At 40.6% G+C, this 15,517-nt stretch overlaps 1 protein-coding gene across 7 annotated transcripts in view; it reads left to right on the top strand.

The window, feature by feature from the left end:
- EZH2 (enhancer of zeste 2 polycomb repressive complex 2 subunit) overlaps window positions 1-15,517 on the top strand; it is an 87,072-nt gene that overhangs the window by 25,654 nt on the left and 45,901 nt on the right. Inside the window, exons 1-2 of one of the 7 annotated variants that reach the window (XM_080818457.1) lie at window positions 5,577-5,604; window positions 8,062-8,119. The exons of the other annotated variants lie outside the window; for them this stretch is intronic. The gene's annotated coding sequence lies outside the window, so the exon portion shown is untranslated. Of the gene's footprint in view, window positions 1-5,576; window positions 5,605-8,061; window positions 8,120-15,517 lie in introns of those variants that run through there. 7 annotated transcript variants of the gene reach the window in all.

Raw genomic sequence — 15,517 nt, 5'->3', positions numbered from 1 at the left:
GGGGAGTTGGCTTAAAATTTTTGTTTTAATTTTTTTTCTGGTTGAATTGTGAGTATATACAAGACAGTTTTAAGTACCAGTGATTAAAAAAACACTTGTTGATTTGGGCAAAAGGAAAAAAATTCTAATACTTTTATGCCATCTTTGCCTTGCATATCCATATATTAGTAATTGTATTGGCCGTTTAAAAATTTTGAGTGGATTTCTCCAGGTCACAGTGAGGTTTTTCTAGAGTATCTTCCATCCCTGGAGCTGGCATGCTCAGGGAGTGTGAATTAATTTCTGTTTTGGCCTAAGTAGTGATTAAGAAAGTTGTTCTGCGTTTTAAAAACTGACTACAAGGGAAGTTCCCCCAGCGGGTCTGATGTATTCTGGGGTCAGTTAGAAGTGATTTATGGATTTGTCTTGAAGTCTTTATGTCAGTACAAAGGAGGAAAACATTTTCTGTGCATTATGAAGGGTTCTGTATGCATGTAAAATTTTTAGTTCGGAGGAGAGCCTGAGTCGAGATGAACAACTCATTAAAATCAGAGAAAGGTTCAAAATCAGATGATACCTTTGCCTTCTAGAGGCCTTCCCTGAGTTCCCAGGCACCCTTGTGTTGCACAGGGCTTTGTTCATACTTTTATTACGGCATGTATCAGATTGTATTGTAATCACTTGTTTATGCATCTGGCTCCTTCACTACACTCTTAAGTGCTTTGAGGCAGAGGCTCTGTCTTGTTTTTCTTTGTAAACGTAGTAGTTGCTAGAGAATAGAGGGTTTAACAGTTGAATGAAGGAAATACGAAAAATGTAGCGAAATAATTTGACAAACGAACTTTGCAAGGCATACAGGACGTATTTATATTTCTGTTGTGAGGAATTTTGGAAGGTGTGTTTCTCCTTTGAGAGGCAGTGATCGTAAAGAAAAATAATCATTAAGGTGGTTAAGTTCCAAGATTTCTCTTAGTTATAATACTCTGATAGGGAAAATCATGTATCCTTGAGGTAGTCTGTTGGTACTCATATTTGGCATTTCAGGCAGCTAGAGAGAAACTTGATGAATCATCTGGCTACCTTGCATATAGCATCTGCTTAATTTGATTTGATGTCAGTATTGATGGTCCTTGTCCAAAAATAAAAGGAGGGGAAAGTAGTAAATCTTTTAATTGAAAGGTGTTCGCTTAAAATTGATGAGTTCTTTATTGGAATAATTTAAGGTAGGTTTTGAAGCTAAAACTGCAGAAAGTAGTGCCAGCGTAATTACAGGTCCTTTATTGGGATGCTCTTCATTCTTTTAAAATATGGTAAGTGTAGATGAGCAAGTCCAATGACATCGCAAAAGCTTTTAAGTGGCTAAGATGGTTCCATATCTTGCCACTGTACTGCTACGTGGTACAAAAATATGATGAAAACTAAGAAAAAAAGAGACAGTAAAGCCCCTATTTATCAGATGCTTTATTCATTTGTTTGGTTTGTTTCTTATTGTGGTAGTATTTACATCAGATGTTTTATTTATTTTTTAATATTTATTTGTTTGAGAGAGAGCGCATGAGCAGAGGGAGGGGCAGACTCCCCACCAAGGAGGGAGCCTAAGGCTCGGGGCTCCTTCCCAGGATACTGAGATCATGACCTGAGCTGAAGGCAGCTGTTCAACCGACTGAGCCACCCAGGCGCCCCAGATGCTTTATTTCTAATTATTGTTAAAACCACCCTGCATCCATCCATCAGCAGATGAATGGACGAACAAAGGATGGTATACACGTACAATGGAGTATTATTTAGCCATTAAAAGAATGAAATTCTGGTATGTGCTACAATATGGATGAACCTTGAAAACATTATGCTAAGTGAAATAAGCCAGACACAAAAGCAGAAAAATTGTATGATTCTGTTTATAGGAGATACTGAGAATAGGCAAACTCACAAAGACAGAGAGTAGAATGTCTGTTTCTAGGGGTTGAGAGGAGCGGGAAATTAGTATTTAATGGTACAATATACAGAGTTTCTGATTGGAATGATGAAAAATTCCGGGCTTGGGTGTTAGTGATGGCTGAGCAACATTTTGAACGTGCTTAATGTTACTGAATTATGCACTTAAAATTGTTATAATGTTACATTTTATATATGTTTTACAATTAAAAAAACTTTAAACGGTAAGGTCACACTCTGCAAACCTTTGCAGATTAAGGAAACTTTGGTCTGAAGGGTTTAAGAATTTCTCTAAGGTTGTCCAGCTAGGAATTTGTATTCAGGATCCAAATTTAAATTGCTTGACTCCATATTATCTACTCCGTGTTCTCTGCTGGTGTGGTTGATTAATGACATGTTGGTCCCAGGGAGAGTTTATTTGACTCAATCAAAAAGTTATATTTAAAAGTAGGTAATTTGTAGTTTTACGGGAGGGGATGGTCTGATGCCCTAGACAAACTAAAAGATGTGTCTGCAGATTTCTTTCTCAGAGCTGTAATGGTGTGTGCTCTAAGGAGGAATCATTTGAGTTTTAAGTGTGGTCTTTGGGGTGCCTTTGCTTGGGTTCCAGTTCTGAGCTGCCAGGTTGTGCCCTGGGCAAATTGTCCTTCATGCCTGCATCCTCTACTTGTAACTTGGCGATCATAATGACAGTATTCGTTCCATAAGGTTCTTGAGGATTGAATGAATTAATACACGTGAAACCCTTAGAACTATATCCAGCACAGATTGTTTAATGAAAGATTTTTAGTTATCGTGCCAGTATTGTTTTTCAGAATTAATATACATTCTCATGAATGGAACTAAACATTTTTTAAGTTTAAGTATATGCTTAGGATCTGCAAATAAAGAAAATGGTGCTACATATGCTTTATGTTAGAAATGTCTATCAAGGGGCGCCTGGGTGGCTCAGTCCTTAAGCATCTGCCTTCCGCTCAGGTCCTCACCCCAGGGTCCTATTGATTAAATACAAGCAATTGGTATTCAGTTTAAAATTCTGAAAACAATTCAGACTTGCAAAGTGAAAGCTTTCTTGATCGCTCTGATCCCATGCCCTACCCTTAATAGTTTGGTGTATATTTTTCTCAAACTTTTACATGTATTTATATGAATATGCATTTATACATGTATTTTACAAAAATGGGATCAAGTTATTTTGTTCTAGAACAGTTTTTTTAGGGCAATATAGAGACACATCTTTGTATTAAAAATAGGTGCTTTTCTTTTAGTGCGTGCTCCGTCCTTGGCACTGTGCTCATTGGTCTCATTTATTTTCTATAGCTACTGCAATAACGAGAGATGGAGAGAGTGGCCAACAGCCAGGTAGTGGTAGAGCAAGGGTCTGGATTGGCACACTTTGTTTTCAAGGCTGTGGGGTCTCACTCTCAGCCTGGATTTTGTTTTGTTTGTTTTGGTAGGGCCCACGAACTGCTTAGAGTTGTGAAACAACAACAAAACTCCCAAAAAAGAATACACGAGGAGACTGGATGTAGCCTTCCAAGCCTAACATACTTACGATGTGGCCCTTTATAGAAAAAATTTGCTGCTCCCAGCTCTGAGCTAATAGGCTGTTTTGTTAAGTGGAATACTTGTTACTCCGTTTACGGATGTGTCCTCACACCGTTAACCAACCCCTGTGATGGACACTGCGTTGTCGAAAGAATAGAACATCCTTACATATCTTTGAACGTTTGTGGGACAACTTTCCGTAAGGAGACGTGGCTGTTTGAAGATCATGCACGTTTCAAGTTTTAGCAGACATCGTCAAATGGCTTTCTAGAAATGTACTAATTCTTCTGTTTAAAAATCAACTTTATTGAAATGTAGCTTCCATACAGTGAGACGCGCACATTTGAAGAGTATGGTCTGAAGAGCTTTGAGAACGCCTCCATCGGCGTCACAGCTACCTCAGTCCGTCTGTGACATTGACGTCTTCAGAGTTTACAGTCATTCCCTCTCTACCGCTGATGGAACTGTTCTTATTCGAGAACGTCCTGTGAATGGAATTACACAGTATATACTCTTCTGTGACTGGCTTCTTTCACCCAGCGTGTTTTTGGGATTTATCTATGTTGCTTGTTTTAGTAGTTTCTTCTTATTTCTGAGTAGTACTCCGTTGTATGGATGTACTGTTTTTAATTCATTTACCCGTTGATGGACACATGGGCTGTTTATAGAGTTTTGGCTCTCAGTAAAGCCGTGATGAGCGTTTATGTAAGTCTTTTGTGGACATATCTTTTAATTTCTCTTGGGTGGGTAAATCCCTTGTAGGTGGATTGCTGGGTCATAGGGTAAATAATGATTGAACTTTATAAGGAACTGCCAAACTGTTTTCCCACGTCCTGTGGCTTTTGACGGAGGGTTATAGTGGCCGTTGCTGCTCTGCCGGGGTTTCTCCGGGTCTCCTCGCACACTTGTGTTGCCAGTCTTTTAAGTTTGGGCCGGCTAATGAGTGTTCAGTATCTCATTGTGGTCTGAATTCATGTTTCCCAGGGGATCAATGATGTCGAATATCTATCCACGTGCTTCATTGGCCATTTTTTGATGAGGCTTTTTACCCATTTAAAAAATTGGGTTTTTTGGTCTAAAAGAGTTGTAAGAGGTCTGTGTATGTTCTTGGTACACATTCTCTGTCATATGTATTACAAATGTCTTTTCCTTTATTTTCTGCTTTAATTTTACGTATTATTGACAGTGTATAGGTCCAGTTAAGTCATGTTAATGCAGGAGGTACAGTTGTTTAAATTCAGTTAAATTGTGTGAAAACGAATTTATTCTTAATCCACAAACCATTTAATTCTTAGTATAACAAAATGTCATGTGTTTGCTTCTGCAAAGTGAAAAAGATACTATTCATACAAATAGTATTATTTGTGTGTGTGTGTGTGTGTGTGTGTGTGTGTTTGGACTGGAATTTTTATTTTTTCAAGTTTTTGTTAGGTGTTTTGGGAATTTTTATTTTTTAAGATTTTATTTATTTGTTGGAGAGAGGGAAAGAGCATGAGTGGGGTGGAGGGACAGAGGTAGAGGGGTAAGAAGACTTCCCCCTGAGCAGGCCCCCCCCAACCCCAGGGGCTTAATCCCAGGACCGTGTGATCCTGACCTAAGCCAAAGGCAGATGCTTAACTGAGCCACCTAGGCACCCCTGTTTTGGGAAAATTTTAAAATTATGCTGTTTTCATGGTAATAATATTTAGTAATTCTTCATATTTTCGGTTTTGGGTAATTCAGACCTTTTCATTTATTAGCATTAAAGGATAAGTGACAATTTTAAAGTAAATCCAAAGTAGCCTTGATCTTAGAATCTGGTATGTAAAAAGTGGTGAGATTGCAAGCTTGGGCTACCTGTTTTGATAGTTAAGTAAATTTTTTGTTATACAAACAGATGGTTTTTAAGAGGTTAGATACTTGATTTCTTCATCCTATTATTTTATTTCTGCAGAGTTTCAGTTCTTTGTTTTGCTCAACACCCAATTTACCCTCACAAAAAGTTCTGGTTTTTCTTCATTATACAAGTAACACATGACTCCTCCTCCTCCTTTAATAAAGGGGATGGGGAGAGCAAGCCTCTGGGCTTCCCTTGGGTGTCAGACAGCGGTGCCTGCGATCGTGCCATCGCCCAACTCCGCCCTTCCCTGGCTGTCAGTTCAGGTAAGAAGTTCGTGAAGCCAGGCAGTCAGCAGAGCAGCCTTAACTCTCCTCATTGGTCTGATCTGATAGTTTTCTTTTCTTTTCTTTTTTTTTTTTTGATCTGATAGTTTTCTTATACCTTTCCCCTGTTGAACTTGGTCTTTTTACTAATCTTTTTTTTTTTTTTTTTTTTTAGAAAGAGGGTTTTTTTTTTTTTAAGATTTTTTTTTTTTTTTAATTTATTTGTCAGAGAGAGAGAGAGAGAGCGCGGAGCACAGGCAGACAGAGTGGCAGGCAGAGGCTGAGGGAGAAGCAGGCTCCCCGCTGAGCAAGGAGCCCGATGCGGGACTCGATCCCTGGACGCCGGGATCATGACCTGAGCGGAAGGCAGCTGTTTAACCAACTGAGCCACCCAGGCGTCCCTCTTTTTACTAATCTTTAGGAAGTTTCACATGGAAAGTCTGTGCTTGGTCGTCTTTCCGGAATGTCTTCCCTGCCATTTCAGTATCTCAAGATACTATTTAGCTTGTTTGGTTCAAAACACCGTTGCCCTCTCCCAACCCAACTAGCCAGCTTATCTCCTGCACAGAAAGAAATACCTCAACGCATCTCTTGTGTTTTCTTCTCCCCTTCATTTTAAGCTTTATTTTACTTATCTGCATGGGGAAGTAGAACAGGGTTTTGTACACAGTGGATAGAAATAAAATTTTTGTGAGGTGGATTTAGGACCACAGCCTTGAAAACTTGGGAGATTGCTTCTTTAGGAACAACTCAGTACATACTTATTTAAAGAGCAGCCCTGCCCCGACAGCAGAGCCTTGGAAGTTCTGTCCCGGTGAGTTTTGTGTGGCTATATTGTGTATCACCCAGTGAACTTTGCTACCTGTTGTCAGGTACTGTTGTCAAATTTTCATTTATACCCTTCATATACTATTGGTTAAGGTCAAAAGGTGGATGAACTGGGAAAAAGGGAGGAGAATAAGATAGTAATTCTGCAGCTGTGTCCCAGAGCGCTCCTTGTCCCTCGCTTGCATTCACGTGAGCGGAATTCACAGATCACATGTCTAGTTACAGACGCGTCAGAAGGACAAAACATCATGTCTATTTTGTCTGTTTTTGTGCCTTGGTTTTTTTTTTTTTTTAAGATTTTTATCTATTTATTTATTTGACAGAGAGAGAGAGAGCGATCACAAGTAGGCAGAGAGGCAGGCAGAGAGAGAGGGGGAAGCAGGCTCCCTGCTGAGCAGAGAGCCCGATGGGGGGCTTGATCCCAGGACCCTGGGATGATGACCTGAGCCGAAGGCAGAGGCTTTAATCCACTGAGCCACCCACATGCCCCAGTGCCTTGGTTTTTGATACTATCTGAGAAGTGCTTTGTAAGCAAATCCCCCAAATTTAAGAAAATTAGATGATTTTTCTTTAAACAGTTGAAATTTTCAATCTTTAAAGGAGCTTTGTATGTTTTCAGTGCCAGAGCCTGATAGTGAAATGTCACAGTAGTTTATTTGTAGATGTAGGAGTGCCTGCCCCGTGCCTACAAATAATAGAACTGACAACTCTTTATTGAGGAACCTGCCCTGTGCTTAATAAACATGGAGTCTCTAAACCAAACATTTTATTTTTGAAACTTGTTGAATATCATGCATATTAATTATTTAAAAATAAGCACCATATATTATTTGCTAAATGGGAAAAAATATCTGTCTTGTGAATATTTGAAAGATTCTGTTGAGATAAACTTTAATTTTTTACCATTATACTGATTTATCATTATTAGATGGAAAAAGCTGCAATGTATTCTTATTTATAAAATCTTGATCTAAAATGTTTCCGTATACAAATTATTTAATAGTACAAACAAAATTTGCGAAATTGTTTAAAAAAAACCCCATAATTTGTACTATGAGATATGTTACCATGCAGTGTTTATGGGTCAGAAGAGGTTGGGAAATGCCCTTCTAGAGTAATCAAGAGGGACTTTTAAGTGATAGAAATGTTGCTTCAACAGTCTAGGAAGGAAATGATGAGCTGCTGTCCCACTTTGGCCTCTAAGTAATTTTGCCTGTGGAGGATATTTGCCTGAAATACAGAGCTCAAGTTAGGCTGTAAAGAAGCTATTCTTAAAGGGCACCTTCCACTGGCAGCTGGATATCCTGCAGAGAGCCCAGGCTCTAGGCTAGACGCTGCCACTAAACTAGTTTTATTTCCATAGCAAGTGGCTTTTGTAGATTTCATCTTCTTTGCAAAATGAAGGAGATGAACAAGTGAACACCTTGTGATTTTGAGGGTTTACCATGTGCCTTCAAAGAGGAGAGCTCTGTTTTGAAGATAAAGAAATAGAAACTTGTTGAAGGTAAGTAACTTGCCTAGGTTCGCACAGCCAGTAGGACCCAAGTCCCTTACAGGCTTTCGCTGCCTGTAGGGTCTTTCTTGGCTCAAATACTGGGATTCAAATCTTGGTTTCTGTTACCCACTTAGAGCAATTCCTCTGGAGAGTCCGAGAAATATTGGACTGGAGTTCACATCACCACCACAGGTAATTGTGATCTCCCCTAGCTGGCATTTAATTGAATTGTTATATGCATTTCTCTGAAATTCTTTTTATCAATTAATCCATAAAACCTCTAATGCTGATTAAAAGCCCATTTTTTTCCTTTTTTGTCTCTGCATTATAGGCATAATAGCACCTAAAAGCTTCTTAGGACTATTATGTATCTGACTGAACTAGCTTTGTAAACAGTCAGGTTGGGATTCATGATTTATAATAAATTTATCCTGTTTCTGGCACAGAACCCCTACAACCCTTGGACTTTCCTAAGGGACACACATAAAGGTGTCTCGATATTCCTAACACACCCCTTTGAACAGTACCTGAGTTTGTGCAAATGAGATGACTTGTGGAAAGCACCTAAAGATGGGGCTGGGTGCTGGGGAGCTCACCATGTGGTTGGAAGGGTTGAAACTTTCAGACCCTCCCTTTTCCCCAGCCCTGTGGAAGGAGTGGGGCTGGACCTTGAGTTCAGTCACTAAGAGCCAAAGATTGAAGGAATCATGCTTACATAATGAAGCCTCCATAGAAACCCAGAAAGACAGGGTTGGGAGAGCCGGGTTGGGGGACCTGTGGAGCTGCTGGGAGAGGTCCTGCCTCGGGGAGTCTGGAAGCCCTGCGCCCTTCCCATGTACCTCACCCCGTGCCTCTCTTCCATCTGGCTGCTCCCGAGTTGCATCCTTTTATAACAGACCGCTAATTTAGTAAAGAAACTTTTCCTGAGTTCTGTGAGCTGTTCTGGCAAACTAATTGAACCCAAGAAGGGGATCATGGGCGCCTAGTCTGGACCTGGCTGGTGAGGAGCTCAAGTGACTATCTGGGCTTACTTTGGGATCTGAAGTAGGCTGAGACAAGTCTTGTGGGACTGAGCCCTTAACCTGTGGAGTCTGATGCTCTGTCCAGGGAGCTAGTGTCAAAAGTGAGTCAGATTGTAGGACCTGCGGGTGGTGGTGCCACACACTTGGTGCCCAGAAGTATCAGAAGAGAAGTACTGTTCGGAGAGGACTGTGTGGGGGGTGTAAATGGGAATAGTTCTCTCTACACGTCTCTGCTTGGCAAGTTCGAAGTTATTTTCCGATTTTTCTTACAGAATTTAGTCTTGTATTTAAAGAAATAAAATAGTGTTCTTTACCATTTGTCACTTGTTACCCGCTAACAGCGTGCAACCAAACAGCCAGCTGTACCTAACATTCACATGGTCTGGAAAAGAAAATGTCTTCAAAGTATTGGGTGCCTCAGTCTTCACCCATTAGGACTATTCAGATGAAGGGTGAGATGTTCTCCTTCTTACCCTCTGTCAGGAGACGTTCTGTACTAGTGGAAATACAGTGTTGGCAGCTGGACTACCGGACAAAACGCGCGCTCCTTCCTAGCCCGGGTCTCAGAGTCCCCGATGCTGGGCCCTCATCGGAGCCTGCTCATTCCTTCCCACGTGGAGGTGCCGGGATGAGGGCTTTTTTCCCGCCTAAAAGCCTTCATACTGGTGTGGAAATTTCAGAGCGATAACTGCAGGGATTCTGTCACTGGTTTCCTTGTGGTTGGTGAATTCTTTATACATTTCCGTAGGTATTTGGAGGCAGAAAAAGAGATTTTTTCCCAGGGCTTTAAGTATTAGTGATAAGTGATCTTCTAATAAAAAATTCAGTAGACAATATATTTGATAAATACTGAAAGATATCACTGATTGTAAATGATACTGGAAGGTTCGAAGTTTTCCAGTACCTCAGCAGTGTGTTTATATTCTTGATAAGCCTTACAGATAGGAAAATCATGAAAACGCTTCGTAGCTCATAACGGTCCCTACCTCCTTTACTTCCATCTTTTCCCTGAACTATTACTATTTTTAGTAAGAAAATGAACTTCAGGGTTGATACGAGCCAGAGGAATTTCTGAAGAGTCTCACTCACTGAGTTCTGTTGGTTCCGTGCATCCAAGGAAGGGCGCTTGCAGACGTCTTGCCTCCCCTGTTGTGTGAACTTAATGCTGAGACTCGCTGACAGCAGCCACTGGTTATAGGGTGCCTGGGAATTCTGAGACGTTCTGTAAATGCTTTGCACTTAGTAGTTTGAACTACCCAGTCTTTTCTTTCTTTCTTTTTTAAATTCTGTCTTCAGAGTATAGAGGAAACTGCATCTTATTTGGGGGCTGGGACGTAAGGACAGTGTGCAGGGCCGCAACAGTATGTCCGCAGGGTTACCCATGAGATGTTCTAGGAAGATTCCATGTCATAAGTACTTCTCTTCAGGCCCCAAACCAGACCATCTCTCCTCTAGCATGAGGAATACATCTTTTTTTTTTTTTTCCTTGTTTTTTGAGCATAGTTGTTGGTTTGCACTTTAGGGCCAGTGCTATCAGAAAAATACCTGCCTTGAGCACTAGACTCACTGAGCGGCCAAACATGGCATCAGAGGCACGTGGCGCAGGCTGTGGGAACGGCAGATTCCTGTCACCTGTCTCCTGCACTTGTTGGCTGGAACAGTGGGATACAAGAGCCCTCGTATTTACCTGAACTGAGTTTCTCTTAAAATTTTGCACAGTGTGTGTTGTTAAATTGTGTTGGCTTATCAGAGGTATAAGATTTAAAATTGACTTCCTGGAGGGAAGAGCATCTGGCATCAGATTTACCTACATTTTTGCTTCTGTCAACTAGTAGTGAATGATTTGAATCTTGTGTTGTCTGAATCATGAGTTGTGTATCATAGTTTTAGTTCCTGAGCCATAATTTTGCTTTTCATTTCCAAGTGTCAGTTAATCTGTTTTGTCTAATTGTTGAAGAATTTTTTTTTTCTTCTTTAAAGATTCATTTATTTTAGGGGCGCCTGGGTTAAGCCTCTGCCTTCAGCTCGGGTTATGGTCTTGGGGTCCTGGGATCGAGCCCCGCATCAGATTCTCTGCTCAGCAGGGAGCCTGCTTCCTCTTCTCTCTGTGCCTGCCTCTCTGCCTACTTGTGATCTCTCTCTCTTTCTCTCTGTCAAATAAATAAATACATAAATAAATCTTTTTTTTTTTTTAAAGGTTCATTTATTTTAGAGAGAGGGAGAGCCCAAGCAAGAGGGGCAGAGGCAGAGGGAGAGCGAATCTCATGCAGTGCTTGGTGTGGACCCCGAGATCACGACCTGAGCCAAAACCAAGAGTCAGAGAGGCTCAACCGCCTGCGCCCACCCCACCCCAGCACCCCTGTTGAAGCAAATTCTTGACAACATTTATGATAGTTAAATTCTCCAGTTAGTTTAAATTTATGAAACTTTAAAAAGTAATCTCTACACCCAGCATGGGGCTTGAACTCAGGACTCCGAGATCAAGAGTTGTGCACTCCCCGGATGGAGCTGGCCAGGCGCCCCCTCCAGTGGGTTTAAATTTAGAGGGCCATTTCTTTTCTAAGACTTGTCTTTGTAAACTGATAGTGGCTTAGATGAACATAGGAATGCTGCTCTGTGGACTCCACGTTGGACCTAGAGTTGTTTACTCTTCTAGAAGGAGGAGAGTGAGCTTATTTCTGTGGAAAATGCGTTAGTGCATTTAGTTAGTTAGTTAGAGTCTACTCACTTTCGCTGTGACAATCAAGTCAGTGGTCTCTGCTCAGCTAAGATTGCCCCGTCACTATCATTTTCCTGCGCCTTTTAACAGTACTGGCCTTTTTTAGTGCTGCCTAACCCAGGACTACAAACACGATCCGTATTTTGCCCCTTACTTCTTCCAATTTCCAGTCACCGGCTCGTCTGTTTCCTGAAGCCTCTTCAGCACAGTCCCTGTTCACGACACCTGTTCGGCTGTAGCTGCACGTACAAGCGGTCTGCTGGTGTTCAGGCACCAGGATGCCTGTTGCATTACAGGATTTAGCATTTTCAGAGTGCTCCATAAATTCTGGTTGATAATACCTCTCATTTCTGGCTTTTCCAGATCCTTCAACCCAAAACTTCAGATAGTGTTTGGCAGGTTTTTTGGGTAGAATGCTTGGGTCCAGCAGTAGTGAGCTTGTCTATTTTTGTCATTTTTCTCCTTTTTAAATACAAATAGAGGCATTCTAGGAATTGAAAAGGTTCCTGGAACAAGATTTTTATTTTATCTTTCTTTTATGGGGGTAGGGGTAAGTCTGAGTAAATGGGCATTGGTTGGTAGGATGCGATGGTTTTAGGTAGCCTGGAGAGTCAGAAGAGTATGACCACTGGGGATGCCTTCTTACAGTGGGGAAGGGTAGGACAGATGGGTGGAAACAAGCAATTTGTTGAAAATGCATTTTGTTAGACATTAGTCTTTTGATTTGGCACAGATGTATGGCATACTGCCATCCAGATTCTATAGTTTGACAGGGTAAAGTATCCCTCATTAAATATTCTTCACATGGATTTTTTTTTTTTTTTAGTTGCAAGAATGGTGATTTCTAGGCCTTCATCCTTAACGTGTCTTTAAAAGTATATGATTTGAATATATTGTCCATTCTAGGTGCTTTGCGAGCAGATGAAAAGTCAGGGATTCTTATGACGTGATTCATAAGGTGTCTGGATATACTTACAGCGGCTGTTCTCAAAGCCTTGTCTGAGGACCTCAGAGGGTCTGTGAGGTTATCTTTGTCATAACCCTAAAATGTTATTTGCCACTTTCTTTTCCTGCTTCCTTGTGTTGACATGGGCACCAATGGTGGAAAAGCAGGGGTGGGTAAAAGCTATTGACATTGTAGCACTTGGAGTTAAAAAACCAAAAACAAAAAACCCCAAAAACCAAAACACCCAAAAACCAGTTCTAGAGAATGTCCTTGATGAAGTAGTAAAAATTGTAAATTTTATTACCTCGTGATCCTGAGTGCACACTGCGGAGGAAATGTTCCGTGCAGCGCGATGGGCCCGCGTGCGCGTTGCTTGTGCCGCGAGCCCGAGCAGGTGGGCCCCTAGGAACGGCCCTGAGCTGATTGGGTTGCAGGCTGCCCTTGCTGCTTTTTCCGGGGAGAACATTTTTACGTGAAAGAGGGGTTGACAGACAAAGATTATTCAGATGGGTATTTGGCAAACGTTTTTCCATGAAGGGAACGTGTCCTTCAAGGAAAACAACAACAGTATTTGTTGCCAATGAGAATGTTTGAGCTTTCAAGCCAAAATTAGAATTTTTGGAAAACTTCTATCTGTCACCGTGAGCTTGACAGCTTCCCAGTAAATACTTAAAAGACTTTTCTGATGAGATCAGTGGATTTATCAAATAATGATTTTTGGGAAAACGTCAGTTTCTGGAAAATCCGCATAAGCCAGTGGACCAGTATTTTTCAGATGAGGAATGGTTATGCACAGGTTAAAGATCCTTCAAAGTGAATAGACCAGTGAATTTTAACGGGGCAGGGTTTAGAAAGTTTACTGATGTTATTTCAGATTCTACCTTGCAATTAATCTTAAGAAACCACCGCTGCTTGCTGTAGAATAGTGTCGTCTTGAGGAAAAGCACCTAGGAGGTTGAACTGCTAACTCTTCTAGCCACTTTTTTCAGAGAACAGTTTTGGTCCAATACCAAAGCCTGACATCCACAATTACCTCAAAAGGCTGTTCAAATACTCTTCTATTTTCTAGCTAAATGCCTGTTTGGGAATGGATTTTCTTCATATTCTTTAACCAAAACAACATATTGGAACAGATTGAATGCAGAAGCAGATAAGATCCAGCTGTCTTCTATTAAGACAGATATTTAAAAAGTTGGCAAAAATATAAAACAATACCACTCACTGATTTTCTTCTTGAAAGGAAAATAGTTTTAAAATAAAATGTGTTATTTCTATTAGCATGTAATAGGTTTGCTATTACTATTTTTAAATGAGTTATGTTTTAAAAAATTTTCAGGTTGTGATTTCTGAGGTGTTAAATAGCCATAGTTACATCCCAGATAAACTAAAGAGGTCCTCAGACCAGATGTTCGAGAAGAATGTTGTGTTTCCTGTAACTGCCCATCATTCTGCTTGTCTGTGCTAGGAATGGCCATGTGAGGAATTAGCATCTCAGTTTGCATCCTAAGTTCCAGATTCTTCCTCTTTTGAACTGTTTTTTTCCCTCTTCATATAAGTGCATCTGGATTTTTAATTTAATTATTTTTTTTGGATTTAATTTTGGGCTTTTAATTTTAGAATATCTCTTGGTATCTTTTTTCTTCATTCACATTGCTGTCAACGCAGTCCGAGCCCCTCTCACTTTGTTCCTGAATTACTTCAGGGCTCCAGATTTTCCTAATATGTTTTTCAAACTTGAGTGTTGAATGGAATCCGAGGGTTGACTTGACTTTAATTTTATTTGTATGTTCCCTGAAAATGTACAATCTTCTTACGGTAAAACCAGAACAGAAGTACAAATTAAATACTGGTCTTATCAGCAACACGTATTTAACGATGCTCTTTGGTTAAAGCCGAGTTTCCAGCGGGAGAGCTTGTAACAGAGCGCCGTAGCCGCAGGACCAGTTTTATAATACATCTGTTTCTTTATTTTGGCTCAGTACTACTAACCTAGCTAATGGCTATTTGCATAAATATATTTTATAAAATGGCATGCTGACCTCCAGGATAATCAGACGCTGTAGTTAACCTGAGCGGCGGCACCTAGCAGTCCTTGACTGCCAGTTTTAATGCCAGCGGATTCTCCTGTCACGCTGCATTGATCACTGGAGCATCGTGTGGCGTGGTGAGATCTGCGTTGGATGGATATTTAATCCCATCGTCTTGGAATCTTTACTATAAAATATTGTGCTGCATATTTTACTACTGGGTTTGCTGGTTGGTGGGATCTCTGTATCCCCTTGACTTTGCAACAAGCACAGGGTGCTGAGTGCCCCCAGCACAGGTCCCTTTGTTTGGGAACTGACCATCCCTGCCTTACCGTACTTACCTGTTTGGTTTCTTTCTTAGCACTCAGTATGTCTTGCATACTAAACGTTTTACTTTGTTTTCGATCATTTCCATCCAAGTAGATTTTAAGTTCTCTGGGGTTACAGGGTTTTGTCTAGTTTTATTTACTGCTAAGTCTTCAGCTTCTGTGTGTTCGCCGTTCACTGAACAGGTGTTGAATGAGTGAATGTATATTAACGCTTCTCTCTGTTCAGACTCTAAACTCAAATGCTCTTTTTTGTGTAATGTGCTTAATGCTGTCTTTCCAGCTGGAGCAAAGAGACGTTTCTCTGACCATCTTAACACGGCTAAACTAGACTTGAGTTGTACAGAATCCTTTTGGTTCTTGTGATCATTGCATGTGAAATCAGGGCACAATTACTTTCCTTGGTACAGATTCTGTATTTCTGTTAATGCAGCCTAAATGTGCATTATCTTTTTAAGTAGACACCATCTTAAAGCTTTTATGGAGTTTTTTTTTTTCTCCTTTTAAATTGTTCAAGTGTAATGTTATCTGAGTTTTAAAATAGTACAAT

This window comes from Martes martes, assembly GCF_963455335.1.
Source record: "Martes martes genome assembly, chromosome: 11".
Taxonomy (NCBI): Eukaryota; Metazoa; Chordata; class Mammalia; order Carnivora; family Mustelidae; genus Martes; species Martes martes.
The sequence above is the reverse complement of the archived record's forward strand: the minus strand, read 5'-3'. Positions and strand labels throughout refer to the sequence as shown.